This window comes from Eumetopias jubatus, unplaced genomic scaffold (assembly GCF_037043125.1).
Source record: "Eumetopias jubatus isolate StellerSeaLion01/CBP00866 unplaced genomic scaffold, mEumJub1_p1.0 scaffold_7, whole genome shotgun sequence".
NCBI classification, from domain to species: Eukaryota; Metazoa; Chordata; class Mammalia; order Carnivora; family Otariidae; genus Eumetopias; species Eumetopias jubatus.
Window position 1 is genome coordinate 30,205,223 of NW_028274813.1, and position 19,041 is coordinate 30,224,263.

The 19,041-nt window shown below is 49.1% G+C and overlaps 1 protein-coding gene across 19 annotated transcripts in view; it reads right to left on the reverse strand.

Annotated features, from left to right (window-relative positions):
- The window catches only part of SIPA1L1 (signal induced proliferation associated 1 like 1), a 466,784-nt gene extending 448,145 nt beyond the window's left edge, over positions 1 to 18,639 (reverse strand). For 18 of the 19 annotated variants that reach the window (XM_028087081.2, XM_088024541.1, XM_088024542.1 and 15 more), the window contains exons 1-2: positions 18,553 to 18,627; positions 4,139 to 4,415 (exon numbers count right to left, since the gene is read on the reverse strand). The gene's annotated coding sequence lies outside the window, so the exon portion shown is untranslated. Of the gene's footprint in view, positions 1 to 4,138; positions 4,416 to 18,552 lie in introns of all 19 variants that reach the window. The other variant, XM_088024540.1, reaches the window with a different exon arrangement.
- Positions 18,640 to 19,041: the final 402 nt, after the last annotated feature.

Here is a 19,041-nt window from a genome sequence, read left to right on the forward strand (position 1 = left end):
TTTAAGGGAACAACAGATTTTCAATCACCTAAGAGTCAATAAATAAGCCACTTACAAAGGATCTTTATGTCTTTGTTAATTGAAACAAATCTGTTAGGCCCCGGAGTGAACAATACAAGCTCACCAGCACTTGTACTTGGCATGATGGAAGTTTATTTCTTTCTCAAACACAAAAGTTGATTGCTTATTCATGGCCAGTGGTAAGAGCCTGGACCAGAAAATAATGTAAACCAGCCTCAAAGCTTTGACTGTTTTCCACTAGGCAAGATCTTGGGAAAGTTACATACTCTCTCCAGGTATCTATTTCCTCATCTGGGAAATGGGAATAATAATTCTCCCTACCTTGAATGGTTGCCATTAAACAAGCCAATCCATGTGAAGAATAAATGCAAGCAATTACAGTAATAATTATTCCACAATTCAGATTTCTTACTATTTTTATTTAGTGCTATCTTCAAGCGCTGTTTAACCACATCTTTGCATGAAACTTGGAGACAGCACTTGGCTGTTTTAAGGAATTTGCATTTTTTTAACCAGTAAATCTTCTGACTGTTGCTCTGCGGATATCAAGACAGATGGTGGAGTGACTTACTACAGTTGCATGCCTAGAACCCAGGTCTCCCCCTCAAGAAACGCTGAGGAGAAGGGTTGTCACTGACATTGTGTAGGAGACAGCAGAATTAGACCCAAAGGTGAGGGAACTTGATATAATTTACAATTGCTTATTTGAGATATCAGCTCCTCTTCCAAACTGAGATGTTTTCCTACCCTCAGCAAAACACACTTCAATTTCTTCTCTGACTTGAGAAAACTTCTATAAATCAAATAACTACCAAATCACCTATGCCCTTGAACCGAATCCGGGAAACCATGAGTTATGATGTTATACACCTAATACAGCAAGAATGAGCTTAAAGTAATGCTCCTTAGAGACCTTTACAGAATAGGTGCTTTTTGTATGTATTCTCAGGTGATGTCATTGGGAAGCGCCAGGAGTTGTGATAGGGATCCTGAGCCCCGATGGACTGCACCTCTCATCTGGGCCCTTGGTGAACAAGGACCCCTCTGTGAGGCCACCCTCCAGGCATTTCCGCTTGTAAAAGGAAGCACAGACACTTGACCTGCACGAGGACTGGAATTCCCATGTCAGCCTCGTTATAAGAAGGCTCTAACTCCATACAGCCCCCGACGGGCCCTAGTGAGCCACCGAAAATGCAGTGAGCAAGGAAGATATGGTGCCGCCCTCTGGGAGCTGACGGTCCAGTGGGAAGGACAGCAGCTAAATTATTGGGAAACCTGAATTAATTACAACTGTAATGAGTACCGTGAAGTACAGAGCAGTACTGAATTTTATACTGGGACCTATGGGGGGGGGGCGGTGGAGGGAGGGTTAGGCATGAAATTGAAAACACATTTTTTTATATTGAAATAAGCACAGATACATGATGTGGAACACAAACTTTGCTTCCGTTTTAAAGATAAAGCTGGGGACAGCTGAGAAATAACCCATTTCCCCAGGGTGGGACTGGCTGTGTCTCCCCAGGGTTCGGGGATGAGGCTTCAAGTAGCTTGGTGTGGCTGAGCAGGCAGTTTGAGTAGCCCTGGCTGGGGCACAAGGGCTTGGTCTCTGAGGGTGAAGCCCTCTGAAGAAATGAGGAGGGCCTACAGGCCAGCTGGGGGCAGCCCATGGCCAGGAGATACCTGGCCCAGATTGGCAGCCACCAACTGGCCACAGCTCTCTTAAAACTCTTCACGCAGCTTTCAGACCGTCTTCTCAGACCAGGCTGCCCTTCTTGTTCTAAGTTGTCACCTAATCTTCACTCAGGGGGTGTGTGTGTGTGCGTACGCACGCACGAGAGAGAGAGAGAGAGAGAGAGAGGGTGAGAGAATGGGGAGGGGTGGGGGAGACAGAGAAGAGGAGAGGAAACACACTTCTGGCTCACTCCCCTTTCCTTCTGTATTCTGTTCATCCCTCTCTTTGGGCAACTATCAACTCGTCTGCTAGTTCTCTGTTTTCAGTCCATCCCCCTGGACACAGTGGGCTCAAAGGCAGCGGCCAGATAATGTCAGCCATGGATGGACCTTGAGGGCAGTATACGAACTGAAATAAGTCAGACAAAGAAAAACAAATACTGTATGATCTCACTTGTATGTGTACTCTAAAAAGCTGAACTCACAGAAAACAGACAGTAGAATGGTCGTTGTTAGGGAAAGAAATGGGGAGATGTTGGTCAAAGGGTACAAACTTCCAGTTACCAGAGGAAAAAGTTCTGGGGATCTAATATACAGCATGGTGACTGTAGTTAATACTGTGCTGTATACTTGACAGTTGCTGAAAGTAGATCTTAAATGTTCTCACCACACACACACACACACATACACACACACACAGAAATTATGTGAGGTGATGGATGTGTTAGCTTCCCTTACTGTGGTGGTTATTATGCAACATATATATATATATATATATATATATATAAAAATCATCATATTGTACAGCTTAAAGTTACATGTCAATTATAACTCAATAAAGCTAGGGGGAAAACCCCAAAAATCAAAATTAAGAGAGAATGTCCAGACTGGAAGCAAATAGAGACACACCTTACAAGCTGTCTCCCTGACAAGTTTTCCGCAGCAGAATCCCCCTATCTGTGACACTCAGACTTCACAGAGCATACATCTCTCTCCAATACAATGTGCTTTGGACCAAGATTTATACAGAAAATTTTATTTGTACATCCCATAAATTCAATATAACGTTTTAAACAAACTGGTATGTGTGTGAGATGGGGAGAATTCTCTAGTTACTTTCCAAATATAATTGGAAGAATATCAGAATCACATGCAGATGTTGTGAAAAGCACTCAGTGTCAACAAAGGGATAGTCAGATATTGATGATACTCAGGTCACATGACTACACACATGCAAATATCTGTGAAAAGTCATATTCACTCTTTGGTCATGAGGAAGCAACCTTCGGTGCAACTGACATGCTAATTTGTTACACATAGTTCCTGAAACTGACATGCTAATTTGTTACACATATTGACATTGTTCTGTATTTTAGGAAATTGGTTGGTAGTGATGAATTGATAGGAGAGGAGCTGCTGTAACATTTCACTCAGTGTCTGGTTTTGAGGAAAGTTCCTGATGGTAAATGAGAAATGCTTGTATTCACAACCAGGAGTAAAAAGGATTAACATCGAGAAAATATATCAAATAGCTCGTTCAAATGTGAAGGGAAAAACAACCACTAGAGAATGGGTAAAGAGTGGAAATGGACAACTCACAACAGAAAAAAATGTGAAATTAGACAATAAACGCAAGCAATACTCAACCTCACGGATAAAGAAGGAAACACATTAAATACAATAAAATAATGAACTACCACTTTTAAAATTTATCGTATCAACCAAAAAAAGAAAAAGTTTGATAATATTAAGAATTGTTGAGGATGTAGGAAATCGGGCTCTTTTCCATTGCTGATGGCTGTGTGTGTTGATGAAGGCATTTTTTTTTCAGATTTTATTTATTTATCTGAGAGAGACAGAGATAGTGACAGAGATAGAGCATGAGCAGGGAGGAGAAGGAAAAGCAGGCTCTCCACTGAGCAGGGAGCCCGATTCGGGACTTGATCCCAGGAACTCAGGATCATGACCTGAGCCAAAGGCAGATGCTTAACCAACTGAGCCACCCAGGCATCCTGATGAAAGCATTTTTTAAGGCAAATTGGCAATGTCTTTTAAAGCTGTCATGTACACATGCTCTACTTTAACAATTCTAGAAAATTGTTACTCAGAAATACACGTGTGCACAAATATACGTGTCTGTATGAGGATAATCATCGGGGCATTATTTATAGGAGCAAACAATTTTGAAAATATCCAAAAGTACACCAACATTGTAAAGATATTACGGCATGAAATGCTGCACAGTTGTTAGAAAGAGCAGGACAGACTTATATGTACTGAAGTGGAAAGGTCGCTGAGACGTATGAAGTGAACAGAGAAAGTTGCAGAGCAATATGCATAATATTCCATGTTTGTGTGTCTCTCCCTATATAAATATAAATAAATAAATGGAAAGAGAGACACACAAATACGTAAGAAAATGCACTGAACTGTTGAGAGTAGTTACCTCTGGGAAAGAAGTCATCCTAGGAGGAGGTGGTGATGTGTTCTCATTCACTAAACGTTTCAGTTTCTTTTCTGTGTCACGCTCCTCTCTGTAGGAAGATATATTCCCATGCTGTTGACCTTAGGAATGGCTATATGACTTGCTTTAGTCAGAGAAGTGATGTTGGTCACTTTTGTGCTGAGTTCTGGAAGTCAGGGCACCATTTGCCTTGTCCTTTTCTTTCTGCCACGAGATTGACAATGCTCCAGATAGTTAGGTTTTTCCATCAGCTTTGGTTCTGGAGTGAAGAAGGCAAGAAACATGGCTGCAGGGGACTCAGAGAAAACATGCAGTGTGAATAAGAAATACGCACTTGTGGCTACAGGCCACTGAGATTTGAGGATGGTTGTTACTGTAGTATAATGTGACCTATTCTGACTGATACAAAAAGAGGAAGACTTCTACAGGTTTTTCTCTGTGTTTCTCTATTGTCTGAGCATTAAATATGTGTATGTGTGTATATATATATTCATGTATTACTTGTATAAGAAACCAGTTTTAAAAAATTGACATCTTAGCAAAATGACTTACAAATGACTACATGTCAAGGACCTATGGGATTGTTGACAAATAAAAATTGCAAAGTTCAATCCTGGGATTCCAAGGGCAATGTTGAAGTGCCTGCCTGAGACTGGCAGGCCGATACACCATGGCTACAAGCTACAGTGTTGTGAAAACGTGGTAGTTGGACATGTAAGAATTCTTCTTGTGTACTTTAGTGGGGGAGATCAGGGCAGTAAACAGCTACCCACTCAACCACAGGGTCAAAAGCATCCCAATAAACGGTGAGACCACAGTGATTGCTTTTTTTTTTTTTAAGATTGATTTACTTTAGAGAGCGAGAAAGAAAGAGTGCATGAGTGGAGGGAGGGCCAGAGGGAGAGGGAGAGAATCTCAAGCCGACTCCATGCTGAGCACGGAGTTCAATTGCAGGGTTCAACTGCAGGACCCTAAGACCATGACCTGAGCTGAAATCAAGAGTTGGCCACTTAACCAACTGAGCCACTCAGGCGCCGCACAGTGATTATTTTTATAGCTATTGAAAGACACTGTTCTTCAGCAGTAAAGAGAGAGTTACAATTATTGCTGACTCACGGGTGTCTGAATATGTCTGTTTCCTTGGATGTGTCCTGAACACAAAGAATCTGACAACACTGATCCAGAAAAGTCATTGCTTGTAGACGCTTACTTCCTAGTGGCTGCTGTCCCTTTCCAGACTCGCCACACTCACTCAGAGACTGAGCCCCTCCTCTCGGTAGGTACTCTAATTGCAGTCAGCAGTACGGGTACCATCTTTGCTCTCAAACTCACAGCCAAGCTGAGGCAGATCCATTACAAATCTACACCCAGAGGCAGGGCTAACAATAACAGCAGTAGTAACTCTTTCTCAAGGGAGTGGTAGTTTCCAAGCACAGTGCCAGGTATACAATTTCTAAGTCTCAAAAAAGATCCTGCAAGCCAAGTATAACTACCCCTACTTTTTCAGATGAGAAAATGGAAGTTGAGAGAAATTAAGAAATCCTCTTCAGTTCTGACACGCAGTAGATAGGGGTCAGTCTCAAGGTCTTTTTGTTGTCGACAGCAAGTCACCTCCTCTTAAAGGGAGGTATTAATGATAGCTCAGGGCAGGGGGTGGCTAAGCTTCGGATCCGAGCTTTAACATTCTGAGTACTGTGCAGAGATCCGGCCTCTTGCTTCTCCTGGCCTCAGAGAGCAAGGCAGAGCCCTGGTTAGTGGCCAGCCCAGCAATCTGACTTAGGTTAGTTACGGTTAGCATTCCTCCCATTTCTGCCTGTACCCCCTCCTTCTTCTAGTGCTGGAAGTAAACATCTTATTTGCTTGAGGCATGAGGGTGGGAGTGAGGGAAGTCTTCACAATAGCTCTGCTATTGTGCAAAGGATTCTGGAAGAGGCAGATCTAGTTGTGGTGACACTGGGGACCCTAAGGTCCAACCCCTCAAGTCCCTTCTGTGACTGAGGTTAGGGAATTGGTCACAGCTATTTGCCCTCAGTTCAGTACCCTGTTTAACATTCTTCCTGGTTAAGCACTCAGCACAGAGAAATGCCCTAAGAAATCTAAGTCAGGTCTGTTCTCAGTTACTTAAGGAAGTTTAACCTGACTGAGGCTATGGCAAGGCTCCCAGTCCCAAAACTGCTTTCACATGGGGCTCATTTTCCCACTCAGCTGGAGAGTAGAGAACAGTAAGTGGAGGTGGTTTCACCAGAAGAGCCTAAAAGAGCCTGAAAGACCCCGAACAAGACGCCTTGGGGATGGTCTCCTTTCCTGGGCTCAGCTCTGGGGCTGAGGGCGCTGGGCTCGGTTGCCCTTGTGTCCACGATTCGACAAGGCCCCCTGAACACCCGGAATAGAGCCAGGAGCTGCTTAGCCAGATGAGAGAAATTCTAGACAACCTACAGGAGAGTGGTTCAGCTCCAGACTGTGCACGGAAGTAAGGGAAAAAGACTTGGCCCTGGGGTCAAGCACAGTGCCGAAAGGAGAACAGGAGCTAAGTGTTGAATGAATAAAAACACAAACAAATAAGGTGTACAGGGAAGGACATGCTCATTGGAAGACTCTATATACTGGATGTTTTCACAGTCTTTGGAGGGCCTGCTTTCTAGAAGGCTCATATTGAGGTAAATTCATGTGACCTTTGGTATTGTCTTAGTTCAGACTGCTATAACAAAATACCACAGTCTGACATTTATTTCTCACAGTTCTGGAGGTTGGAGTCCAAGATCAAGGTGTGGGCTAAGTCAGTCCCTTGTGAGAGCCCTCTTCCTGACTTGCAGATGGCCGCCTTCTCCCTGTGCCTTCACATGAGGGAGGTAAAGAGCTCTGGCCTCTCCACCTCTTCTTATAAGGAGGCCAGTCCCACTGTGGGAGCCTCACCCTCATGACCTTATGTAAACCTAATCACCTCCTGAAGGACCCCTCTTCCAAATACCATCACAATGCAGGTCAGCCATTCTCGTGGGACATAAACATTCAGTCCATAACAGTAGTGTATTAAGATTACATGTTTGGGGGATCTGCTTTTGTACAGAAGTTTGATCACTGAGGTTGAAGGAATTCTAAGACAGCCCCCAAGATTTTTGTCCCCACAGTGTGCATGTCCTGTATAATCTCCTTCCTGGAGATGGGTGGGCCTGACCTAATCAGATGAGCTCCTTAAAAGAGAGTCTAGAGGTCCCAGTTGGAAGAAGGCAGAGAGACTGGAAGCATGAGAAAGATTTTGCTGGGGCCTTGAAGGAACTAACAGCTATGTTGTGAGAGAGCCTGTGGAAGGAGACACATGGTGAGATGTGGGAGGCTTCTAGGTCCTGAGGGCAGTGCCCAGAGATAGCCAACAAAAAATGGGAACCTCAGTCCTACAACCAAAGGCAACTAAATTCTGCCCAAAGCTATGTGAGCGCAGAAGAGGACCCCATGCTTCAGATGTGGTTCCTCCTAGCTGACACCTGGATTTCAGCCTCCTGAGACCCGGAGCAGAGAACACAGCCACACCATGACAGGGTTTCTGATCGACAGACCTGAATGATCATAAATCTGCACTGTCTCAAACCAATAAAATTTACCGTAATTTGTTACACAGCATAGAAAACTAATACAATCTCCTTTCTGCAACAGATCCGTCCGCACCGCTGGGTCTCTTTGTCTTAAAAACAGCTTCTATTTGGTTGTTGATTATATTTCCCCCTTATATGAATAAACCACCTCCTTTCCATTTTCTTTTCTACTGGTTCCTTCGGGAATTTACGTAGTAATTAAGATCTGCTGTGCACACGCTGTTATTTTTAACACTATTTAACACAGAAAGCTCTATTACCTCCTTCCCAACCTCTACAAAGCATTTCCAGGGCACGCATCTCTGTGAGGCTGCTGTCTTCCTCCTTCTCAACCAGTGTTGGGGGCCCCCAAAGATGAACATTGTGTTTATTACATAACAGTGAGACAGAAGCCCAAACAACCAGCTGCTGGGCTTTTAAATATAGCCGCAGTCTCTTCTGGGCTTGAAGAGCCACTTCAAATGCCTCCTAATTTCAGCAAGTTTCTGGTCTATAGAATAAAAAGTCTAAAAATGGCTCTGAACGTATTTAAGTGTACTCGCAGGACCCCCCCCCCCGCCCCCCGCAGCTACGCTGCAGCACACGGGCGAGCCGGGCCCTCGAGGCTCTTGGGCTTTGCGGGCAGCCTCTCAAGGACTGTTGCCCGGGTGTGAGATGCTGTCAGGGGAAAAAACGGGGAAGGCACGGAGGTGGAGCCTTTCCAGGCTGGCACCACAGTCACGTGACGCAGTGGCAGAGTCCGCCCTCCCTCGGTTCCCTGTTCTCATTGGCCGGACCATTAGCGGTTGTATTCATGCAGAGGACTTTTCGCTGCATTGAGAACCCCCTCGATCTGGTTTCAGAGGAGGCAATGTCCCGGTTTGGGCAATCCATTGAGTAAAGTCTGTGCGGCTTCCTTGGACCACCCCAAGTTGGTTTTATTCTCAGGCACCAACTCCCCCCTTCAGTGCCCCTCACCCCCCCGCTTCACCCCGAATCTCTGGGTTTAGCCTGCGGGAAAAGAGTGCCTCTTTCCTCACTTCCAGCCACCTCCTGGGCTGAGTGGCTGGGCTCCTCTCAAATCCACAGGGTGGCCGGGGAGGCAGCCCCCACCGTTTGGCCGGGACGGGGGCACGTGTCCACTTTTAGAGCAGGAGCATGACGACACAAGCGCTGCGAGTCAGGGAAGGGTGCGTCCGCAGCAGAAAATCCGCGTGCTGTTACCAGAAGAGGGTGGGATGGATGCTGGGTGGGCCAGAGCACCCGAGGCCCTCTAGCCACCTGCCCTGTTCTAAAGCAGGATACGATTGGGAACACTTCAGGCCTGGAGAGGCAACGGGGACCACGGAGCCACCCAGAATCCTAGGCGTTTATCCGTCCATGTATATGCACCTCACCCAGCTCACCAGCCCACAAGTAGTATCAAGGTATACATTTATAGCACATTTTTTTCTCTGCCTGGGCGCTCCAATTTCCTCACACCCTCAAGGTGGTAGGAATTTCTGTGCCCCTGAACTAGATGCAAAAGAAAAGTACCGATTTGTTTTGCCCAATGTTATTTATATTGGGATCTATTTTAAAACCACTCTAATATAGAACAGTACACTTTAAAATGTATCTTAGTGGGATTATCTATTTGATTAATGATACTTAACTCATTTTTATATTTAACCTAAGGAATGTGATTGATCCATTTATGTATTAAACTTGTATTTATTGAATATTGAGTAAGTGTTGGGATCCAAGGGAAACAAAGATATTCGACACTTCTCCTCCTCCAAAAGTTTACAATCTAGTAGATAAAATAAGTGCACAGCACAAAAATAGGAAATACGGTTCTATGTTAGAATCCATCTGTTTCTTTAAAAAGACAGCTTACCCTATGTTCACCTAACTCGTAGCTTGAGGGGTTTAACTGAAATTAGGGAAGGTTCTGCTCAAGTATTGATATAAAAAAGGCCACTGGGCAGCTCTGAATTCCAGGAAAGATTCTGGAAGTTGGGGAGAAATAGTGTTGAAAGGAAGCCTTTTGCTTCAAAATGAAGAATCTCTTGACCGCTCCGAAAGAAGCTATGTGAAACCCAATGAAGAAAATGACTCAATCCTCCCTGATCGTTTGGCTGTTAACAAGAGCAAGGCCTAAGAGAAAGAAGACCACATCGGATTATCAATGGCACATTAACCATTTGGAGAACCTGTTGGTCAATAGATTGTGCAAAAGAACCCATCAAAGAAAATTAGTCATAAGAAGTCGGAACAGAGAGTAGAGGGGAGGGGACACGTACTGGGCCTTAACAGTGTCTGCTGAAGTCACATCATGGGCCCTAAGTTTGAACATCTCTAAGAAGGGCCCTGGTTGGCCTCTCTTTGGTCAGATGACTCTCTTGGACTGGTGAACTGGGGCCCAGGGGAAAGGTTATGTCGTACTAAAGAGCTGATGAGTCTCTAGAAGCCATGCTTGGGTGGGGAAGTAACTGTGCAGAGGGTACACCACCTGGGGATAGGGTAGGGGTGAGGGTGGAGAAGAGCTGGGCAGATAAAATCATGGGTCCGGCCTGCCGGAAGTTAGCTGGGGATATATCAGTAGCTCAACTTCCATTTCCTGCCACTTAGCATTGAGTTACTCTTGCTGCTTCTAGGGCTCAAATATTAAGCCTTCACTCTAAAGCACAAGCCAAGGATGAGGTAACAAATCCCTGCCTGGACTGCTGAAGCTGGGTAACATCTTCAGCCCCGTACCACGTGAGTCCCTACTTGTATAGCCTGCCCCAGTCACTCAGTCTTTCTCGAACTGGGCCCCTTAGGTGCTGGGGTCCTTATCCTGCACCTGGCCTGTGCCTCAAGCTTCGCCATGTCCTGGCGGGCATCCCTGACGCTTCCCGGATCCCACGGCTGCCCCCTTCAGGCTGCAGTTCATGGAGGCCTGCTTACCGCTCCACAAAGGCTGCCTTCAAGACAAAACTCCGTGTGAAGGTTTTGCAGAGCTCTGATGGAGGAGTGAAATAAGAGACTGAGGGAGTCAGTGTTCCTGGAGGCAGTCAGCACCAAAACGTTCTGGGAGAGCTGGGTGACACCAAAAGACCATCTGGGGACCTCTTACTTTTGTCCTGACTTCCTCTCCTCTCCATACTCCTGGCATAGGGAATTTGAGCTGGCTGGAGTGGGTGAGCGTGGTGAAACATGGGGGAAAAAAAAAAAAATCAAGTCAAGACTTGACAGCCTCAAACCCCAGAATAACAAAATCTTACTGTGGATCCAGCTGTAGGTATTTGGTTAGTTTAGGAGACTGCTTGAAAGCTACATGCAATGTACAAATCACATGGCAAGCAACAGTCTGCCCTCCAGCGCTTTCCATCTTCCTGGAGGCAACCCTTCAGAAACCACACGGGGGTCTTTGCCACCTCCCGCCCTTTTTAGGGGACTGTAGGGTGAAAAGAGGCCATGAGCCAAGCCTGCCAGTAGACCAGCAGTGCCGCTTACTTCTTAGGCCAGCGAAACCCCCTCTGAAGTTGTAAAAAGACAGCCTAACATCTGTACAGTTTCCAGAATTCCCAGGAACGACCTCTGAGACAGAGGCCACAGCCCATGTGTCAGACCAGAATGCTAACATGGCAGCATCAGAAAGGTTTCTCCTACTCTCTAGGGAGTGGAGAAATGGTCAAAACATCTAGTTTTTAAAACTCCAGGAATATGAGGAGGCATCAATCTCTAATCCCTGGTCTTGAGAAAAAACATCACTAGACTTTTTTTTTTTTTTTTTAATGCTAACTCTCAAAAGGAAGGGGGTGGCCGAGATAGTGCTAAAGCCCCAGACATTTCTTTGTTCTTTCTGTCCCGAGTGTGGACAGTCAACTGCCGGGTTTTGGTGGAGGCAGTGAGGCACAGTAGGAAAAAGATGGATCTAGAAGGCAGGCAACCGGGAGGGATCCCAGCTGGGCATTTCTTAGCTGCGTGACCTTGGACAGTTTCTATGACCTTTTGAGCCTTAATTTCCCTCATCTAGAAAATGGACACACTAATAGAATCTCCCCGATGTGAAAAATTAAACGAGCTCGCAGACTCTCAGCTCATTGCTTGACGCACAGGGGAATCTGAGGAAGACAAGTGTTTTGGGGGAGGGAGAGGGTAGAAGGTGGAACAGGGTGAAAGCAGGACCTTAGGAAGTTGTCATGACTGAGCCACACCCATGTCACAGAAAGCTCTTTGAGGTTCTGCCTTCATCGGGCTCATCCAACACCAAGCATGGGCCTCCTGGAGAGCAGGCCCTCAGGAAGTGTTTGCTACCTGGGCCTGGGCCCCGGTCAGAGGGAGAGGCTTGCAGGAGGGGAAGACAAGCAGGCGAGAAAGGACCGGGAAGCAGGCAAGGAGGCGTGAGGCAGCGGTGGGGTGAAGGACAATACGGTGACAAAGCCTGAATGGTGGAAAGTGCCCTGTCTTTAGAGACCCCATAAAATTAATGGACTTTTGATAGAATCATTTCCAAAGTGCTTTGGAAGCCAGATGGACGCTTATGTCATTGTTTTCACTGCAAGCTTAAGTGAAAATAATGAGCCCCATTCCTGCCTTGAAGGAACGTTCTGGTTTCGCCATCATTTTTACCTTTCTCTGTCTAGCCTTGCTGAGATGGGGCCTTCCCAGATGCCCTTGTGACTTGCTACCTGCTCTGTGAGGCTGTCTGGGCAGCTGGTGCGGGGGGGGGGGGGGGGGGGAGTACTTCGAGGTAGAGTGGGGCAGGGAGGGGAGCGGGGGGGGGGGAAGTAAGGGGGAGGGGGAGGGGAGGGGGGAGGGGAGGGGAGGGGGAGGGGAGGGGAGGGGAGGGGGAGGGGAGGGGGAGGGGAGGGGGAGGGGAGGGGAGGGAGGGGAGGGAGGGGAGGGAGGGGAGGGAGGGGAGGGAGGGGAGGGAGGGCCCACCCCACCCACACACATCCCACCTCTCCTGGCAGACAGGCGCGAAACCCCAAAAGCGAACCAAATTCTGAGGCTTGGCGCCTGGGGGGGTAAGAGGGGGCTTTGAACTCCTGAGGAGCAATGGTTAGACATGACCATCGTTGGAGACCCAGACTGCTGCACAGATAGGTTAATGGCTGGTGTGGGGAGGAGAAAACACCAGACCCAGAGATATGGCAGGGTCCTCCCTCCTGCTTTGCATCTCACCCTCCGTTGGGCCCATTAACCTGTCTGGACCTTCGTTTCTCCCCTGCAAGCATCCCTGACCCCACCTGTGGTTAAGATGACCTTTAGCCTGTCTTCCCAAGCTCTATGGCCCAGATTTTTACCTGGCATGGATTTCACCCTATCTGGCATGACATTTCTTTTTATCCTTTAGTTAATTGTGTATACAACTCTTGACGCAGATTATAAACTTTTCGAGGGCAGGGACTGGTGGGAAACACAGTTCATAATTATCCATTTTTAATCACTCAACAAGTATTGGTCAAGCCCCCCAGGGACTGTGCTAAATGTCTAAAAAATGGAGCAGTGAGCAACTCAGATGAAAATCCCTGCTCTCAGAGTTTTCCTTCTGGTGTGGAAGGCAGATAATAATGACAAAACATAACCTAAACAAGAAAAATAAAAGCAGGGCTCCTGCATCACACAACTCCAGGGGGCGCTATTCCTACAGAATACACTGCTAATGGTGCTCCCCGGATTATGCAAGAGCAGTTGCGCTGGTGATAGGCTAGCCCCAGGGTCTGGCCCAATGCCTGATACGTGGTAAGCATTCTGGCAACATTTATTAAAGAGTAAGTAAAGGCGTAAATGAGTGGTCTTTCTCCATGCAGTAACATCTTTTCATATCTGACTATATCCATTTTTCTCTCCTTTCTGTGTATGCTTCTTGCATGCTCCTGCTTGAGGTTAGGCAGGGCCACGAGACTAATTCTGTTCCGTGACCAGCAGAAGTGCCAGGATTCACTTCTGGGCGGGTGCCTGGCTCTCTCCAGCTTTTTCTGCTGCTGTGGCAGTCACTTAGGTAGCTACAAGACGTGGATTCGGAACCCCTGAGCGATTCTGTGGAGAACAGATCTTCATAGGAATCATTTGCAGGCTAAGCCTTTGTTATGTTCCGTTAAGGCACAGAGACTTTGGGGTTGTTTGCTCCCTGGGTAGATCCTAATTTATTCTGACTAAATGCTCCCACCCGCTGATGAGCTCTTTCAAGTTCAGGCCCCTGGGCCAGTTATTGGGCCCAGCACAGGGGCGATCAGCAAATGCTAAAAACAAAACCTGATAGACAAAAGAGTAATGCACATTGATGAGTAAGTATTATCAGTGCTTTTTCCTTCAGCTGGAATCCCTCAGCTCTTCAGTAATGGACTCCAGTGGGCCCTGGGCCTGGCCACCTTGGCCGGCTTGTTCACTGCCAATGGGTGGGTTTCCTTCTACCCCCAAGGTCCTCTCTGCGGTGGGGGAGGTAATGCTGCCCTTTTCCACATAGGGAAAAAACACACCAGTTTCTTTCCATGGGATGCAAACAATCTGGAGGAAGGACATGATTTAGGAAAACTCTAGCCCCCCACCATGTTGAGCAATCGGGGTCTTTGCCCATCCAAGCCCCCCAGTGTGGCTCACACAAAACAGAGAGAGATCCTCACAGCTGTGCTCTGAGTATGGTCAGAGATACGGACCAAAACATTCCCTTCCTCACAGGGTCAGGAAGACACTGCTTGGATCCATTTCCTTAGACCAGGGATTATCAAACACGGCATGTATCTGTATCACCTGGAGGGCTTGTGCAAGCAGCTTGTCGGCGCTCACCTCCAGAGTTTGAGACACAGTGCATCGGGGGTGGGGTCTGAGAATTTGCATTTCTAGTAAGTTCCCACATGATGATGCTGCTGCTGCTGATCCATCCCTTAGACTGTGATGCTCTGTCTCTCAAAGCCAAGCTTAAGTGTGATACCTTGAGAGTAACACTATAACCTGCTACCATCCATTAACTGTAGAGGATGCATGCCTTCTTTCAGATTACCCAGATCGGGAAGAGGGAAAGGTAAGTTTCAGGGAGGGGAGGGCCTGGGAAAGAATCCAGAGTGAGGGTTGCTGCCCAGAGGGGAGGGCAGACATGTATCATACAGGAAGGTCCCGGGATGAGAGCCAGAAGGAACCTGGGGCCCATCTGGGTGCAGAGGTGGCCAGGGAAAACATGTTTGAGAGCTAGTCATTGGGAAGTAAAAAGAGCACTGGACTTCGAGTCCGGAAACTTGCAGTCCTCTCCCATAGGGCCTTGCAGCTGCTGGCCGCCACCAGGGTGAGCCACTCTGGAGGCAGCGGAAGCCGATCTCTAACATCTCCCACTGGTAGAGCCCACCCAGTTTCTGGGTGGGTCAGCCCTGCCCAGGCCCCTGTGCCCAGCGCACCATCTGCACCAGGCCTGAGACCCAGCGTGGGAAACCTCCAGACAGTGCAAAGTGCTCTGCCATCATCTTACCCGCGCTCCTGGCAGGGTTGTGCTGTGCCAAGGGTTAGCGTGGGTGGCCGTGACTCACTCAGCCTCGTGGGGAAGCAGATGCTGCCAGCGCTGCCACGGAAACAGGCTAAATCAATCCCAGTCCCCGTAGGGGGCAGAGAACAAGCTGCCTGCAGCCAGTGAGTTGGGGCCACTCTGGTTCCGTTGTGGGTGCAGCCGGGGAACCAGCAAGCACAGCCTGTACTGTGCTGGCCACGGCTCTGCCCCGGGAGCTGGGCTGGGGGCAGCGGCAACAGAAACTGGTGCAGGGATTGGAGCATGTGACCAGGGGCAGACGGGAGGCTGTGTGTGCTGGGGGCACAGACTGTGGGATGTTTGTGCTTATTGCAGGGGGCGGGGAGATGAGACTCTCACTCTTGACTCTCTTCCTGCACTTTTTGGAAAGGTCTAACTCCTCTGAAGCTGCTCCCTTACTAGACGATGTGGAGCTGCCCTCCCTCTCAGCTGGCCAGAAATATTACCACCCCCCACCCACTGAGAAGGGGAAACTGAGGCCAGAGGTTGCAATGACCTAAGCAAAGTCCCACAGCTTTCAGAGGCAAGTCAGGCTGGGCTCCACGTATCCTGAACACTGGATCTTCATTGTTTCCACTGGACACTGCCTCCCTAGGAAACAATTTGCTGGGCCTTGGGCAGTTTGCTTTGTCATGAATATCTGCTCTTCAAAGCAGTGGGTAGTGCCGTTAATAACACACTCTGCTTTTCCTAAGAGCAGCAGTGAGTCTCCAGCCAGCTCTCCCCACCTTCATGAGCTCCTAAGCTGGGCCAGTGAGTTTTCACCAGCTCTACCAACCAGCCAGTGGAAATCCCGAGTTTCCTGTTTGCCCAATATCCTATCATTACCGAGTTAGGAACAGAGCCAGAGCTGGGTGTCCTGGGTTTGCAGACCAGCCTCCCCCATCCCCTACATGGGGGTAGGGGGAAAGTCCTACCTGGTGATGCTCGTGCCATTTCCCCAGGTGCCCCCTTTCTATTCCCAGCGGAGGCTCACAACTGGGTGTGGTGGCACCCGCACATCTTTATGCCCAGAGGCCCCTCAGCCCCACCACAGCCACTTCCCCCTTCCCCAAGCCCCCTGCTGCGGGGGGGTGTGGCTGGGAGCAACCTTCCCCTTCCCCTTCGTGGTGGAGTAAAGGCCTTTGCCTGCCCGCCCTGTGTCTTTGATCCATCGTGTCCTTTCTCCCAGTTGCTCAACTTCGGCCTTTCTGTGAGCTCCTCCTCAGTCTGTAAACATGTTTCTTTCTCTCTCAGGAGAAAGCAATGAAAGGAGCAGGTTACTCTCCTTCCGTAACCAAAGAGCTGCTGCTTAAAGTGGCCTGAGGTTGTTCTTTCCCCTTTCCTACCCCCGGAGAGCTCCAAGCGTCTCCCTGGGAAGCCCCGCTCTTCCTCCTCAGCGCTGGCTGCCCCGCCCCCTGCTGGTGTTTCCCCCCTCCCGCCCCCCCCACCCCCCCACCCCCCCCACCCCCCCCACCGCCCCCCCCCGGCCGCGGTCACATCAACACCTGAGGTGGTCTCTGATATCCCCAACCTGTCTGGACCTCAGGGCACCAGAGGGGGCTGGGGGCCTCCCACCCTTGCCACCAGGCATCTTCTCTCCATCCAGCAGTTAGACTTGTGCTCAGCCTTCCGGACCCATCCCCTTGAGCTCCAGCCTTTGCCCTCCCTACCCACCCTGCCCCCAAACCGGGCTCTCCACCAGTCTATAGGACCCGCTAAAAAAGGGGATATCTGTTATCCCCTTCATCTCTTCCAACTTTTTCCCTACCAAAAATATTGTATCCTCCCCAAGTTAAAGGAGACAATCTCCCCTGCTTGGGAGAGAGACAGGCAGGGACTGGAGGGTGTGTAGGGTGGGGAGGAGAGCAGGGGGCTCCTGCAGGGGGTGCTGGGAGCAGGAGCCTACGGCCAACAGGGCCCTTCTGCACCGGGTCAATTCTTACGGAACGGAGCAGAATCCTAAAAAAGAGAGACCACTACAGAGTAGAAGGAGAGGGTCTCATTCTGTCTTGGAGCTGAAGGGCAGGCTTTGAAAGAGGTGGGAAAAAATGTTTCCTTTGATCATAGTCTAAGAACCACCTGGAAGGCCGGGCGGACTCGTCTCTTCCCAGTTTTGCCGGGTCAGATGTCCTGTAGGGCACCACGGCTCCCTGCCTGAGCACCTGCACCACGACGGCGAACGGCCTGCCCCACCGCTGCACTCCTCCCTGTGCCACTCTGCAGGGCGGGGAGGTGGCTCCCACTGGAGTCAGCCCGCTGAGGCCCAAGGCAGAAAGGGCCTGTGCCTTGGCGGACTCTGAAGCTCTCGACTCAAGGTGCCCCTGAAAATGGCAAGGCAATTCTCTGACACCAGAAACCAGGCCATCGGCTGGCTCTCCCCGGCTCTCAGAACCCAACTCCCATCCCAGGAGAAGACTTGGCCAGGCTTCTGGAAATGGCACAGAAAACCCAACACACTGAGCAGCCCCATACAGATTCTTTCCAAAGCCCCTCCGCATCCACCAAAATGCAGACTGTTACATTTCAGAGGGGACAGTCCTGCTCGCTCAGGCAGGACTACTATCAGATGACCCACAAGTGAGGCTTGACAAGTTCCCAGAGCAGAAGGTTCCCTGGGGGACTAGGAATCTATAGAAGGGACTTTGGGAAATGGAAAGGTCCTCCTGATTTTGATCTGAAATCTGCCTCCCTGTAACTTGCACCCACCTGATTCCGCTCACTGGTCCTTGGAAGAAAATGTCTCATCACGCATCGAATTGGTCTTATGGTAGGTAGCTAGAGGAGGCGAGGATGGGCCTGTTTGCCTCTTTTCTAGAATGAGAATGCCTCTGGAAGCCAAGGGAGTTGCGAAAAAGCTACAGGGGGAGCTGGAGAGAGAACGCAAGTGTCTCCACTCTTCAGGCCAGTCCTTCCATTAACCTGCGGTTCTTCATCCTTGCCAGGTGTTTCTGAGCACCTACCACACACATCTGGAATGCTGGAAGCCTAGGACCCCCTCGCCCCTTTCCAGAGAGTCCTCAGTTCCAGCTTGTCCAGTGTGTACACACACACATACACACACAAAGATTCACAGCACATGCTCAGCCAGCAGCCGGGGTGGCTCATCTTCACCCAGGAAGGTCAGTCTGGAAAACCAGGTTTCTTCCTCACTTTCAGCTGCACACACACACCCCTCCCCCCACCACAGGCCAACAGGCAGGAAAGGGACCATGTGGAGAAGCTGCTCTTAATCAAAGAGAAGGGCCTGAACTTGAAGAAGAAAGGCCTGGAGAAGAGTTTGGAAATGACAGCCGTCAGCGCTGGGCTTGGAAAGACGGCAGAGAGAGAGCTCGTGGGTGTGTGGGTGGGAGGGTGCTCACCGGTGCCAAGGCTGAGTCGTGTGGCAGCAGGGAAGGCGGGGAGCAGGGCCCTGAGTGGTGCCAGAGCTGCAAACCAGAACCGCAAGGCCTGGTCTCCACAAAGGCAGGTCCTAGCAACTTCCAAGCCCTTTGCCGGGCTCCACCCCCAGAGATGTGCCCTCATCCTTCTTAAAGGCACGGCGCTCCAATTCCCGTGTCCGGCTGAATATCCAGCCCGCAGCATTAGTGCTCAGTCCTCCAGGCTTCGTTTTCTCTCCCTTGGGTGGCAACATTGACTCTACCAAATCCTTTAGGCAAGAGAGACCCAGCCAGGCTCTATGCTCTGCAGCTTGTGGATGCAAGAACTGACATCTTCTGTCATGGACCAAATGTGTCTCCCCCACCCCCAAATTCATATGTTGAGGCACTACCCCTCAGTGTGGTTGGTATTAGAAGGGGGGGGGCCTCGGGGAGGTAATTAGGTTTAGATGCGGTCTGGAGGGTGGAGAC